This window comes from Suillus subaureus (genome assembly GCF_016647635.1).
Source record: "Suillus subaureus strain MN1 chromosome Unknown BJ212scaffold_142, whole genome shotgun sequence".
Taxonomy (NCBI): Eukaryota; Fungi; Basidiomycota; class Agaricomycetes; order Boletales; family Suillaceae; genus Suillus; species Suillus subaureus.
Window position 1 is genome coordinate 19823 of NW_024538698.1, and position 1802 is coordinate 21624.

The window sequence follows — 1802 nt, forward strand, 5'->3', positions numbered from 1 at the left end:
GCCTATGGGCCTGGGATGCCAAATCAGTGTCAGCATAAGCTTCTAACCCTGCCTCCATTCTGCCTGGAGTGATTGCATAGTTAGCTGTACCCTTCAGGTAATGAAATACCCATTTGGTCATCTCCCAATGAGCTGTACTGGGGTTTCTCATGAATTGGGAGAGAGTGGTGATGGAGAAAGCAATATTAGGGTGTGTGCTAGCACCTGCATACATTAGAAAGCCTATGGCACATTGGTACAGGATGTTTATCATGGTTTCTAGTTGGGCATGGGTAGTGGGGCACTGGGCATCTGTCATATCCCGTGTGCCAGACCTAGATCCCATAATATTCCCACACCTTCCAGGCCTATTTCCGGACCCCACCTCTGACTCATTCCCAGATCCCCTTCCACTGTGTGCTCCACACCTCAGTAGGATTAGCTTTGCTATGGAAGTACCCCTGAGCTCTGGACCTCTGGATCTTCACTACTAGCCTGATCTGTACACCCCTATCTTGTCCACCCTATGCACATTCTGTCCAGCAAGACATCCAGACTTTACCTCCTCTTGGATTCCAGACTACATCCACCACCTCACATATCTCAGTCCTGTTTCCACCTTGCCTTCTGGATCCCCAGATCTCTGGACCTTTGGATATTAACTGTTACTATCTCTGGACCTATTCCCACCCTCTGTCTGAGATCCTGTGCCCATCCCCATTTAGGCATCTCCACCTTTCTGGTTCTCAGTTATCTCTGTTTCTGTCTTGCTGATTGATCCTTGTACTAGTTTCACCTGAGTTCATTTAGTTATGTTCTGTCTTACTTACCAATGTGTTTCCACATGCTCATACATAGCCTTACTGTCATATCCACATATCTGGATCTCAGATCCAATCCATGTCTCATCTTGGGTTTGATCCACATCTTATCCCCCTCCAACATCTTGTCATCCATTTTGCCCACTCATCCAGTCCAGTCCACAATTCATCTGAATCCACAACCAGTGCTCATCTCCTTTTGGTAATCCCCTGACTCTGGTACTTCAGCCATCTGTATATCTGTCCTTGTCATATGCCATTCTGGACTCTCAACTCTAAATCTACTTCCCCAGATATCTGGATCTGAGATCTGGATCTCCAATGATCTGATCTATCTTTATCTCCCTTCCAGAATCCAAACCTTATATCAGCACCCAACCCCATTTAGACTTCCCCTGTCTCCAGACTCTGGTTAACTATGTTTCCCTTCTGATTACTGATTCATTACATACATTTCATTTCTGGTATTCATTATTGGTGATCCATGTTGCTTACTAATAGACTTTGCATATGCTTCATACATAGCCTTGGTGTTTGCTGACTGATTCCTATATGATACCTACAGTATATAAACCTCCTGTAACTCTTGGAAATACCTCAGTTCAAATATCATCTTAGTTCCTGCTCATTCCTGTGCCCTCTGGACTTGAGTTAGTTCTCTTGTCATCATCTGAGTCTTAGGATTGTATCCTAGACTATATCTCCAGCTCTACCTTAGGGTAATCTATCCTCTGTCAGTTTCTAGTCTAGACTTCATCTGGATTAGCCTTACCTCCTTGTCCAATTAACATCCAGACGTCCACTGGATTTATCACACATTTCATACCCAGACATCCGTTGTTCACCCTATTGTCATATCCCACAATCTGGACTCACATTCCATAATATTCCCACACCTTCCAAGCCTGGACCTCTGGATTCTCACTGCTAGCCTGATCTGTACCACCCTATCCTGTCCACCCTATGTGCACTCCATCCAGCAAGACATCTGGACTTCACCTC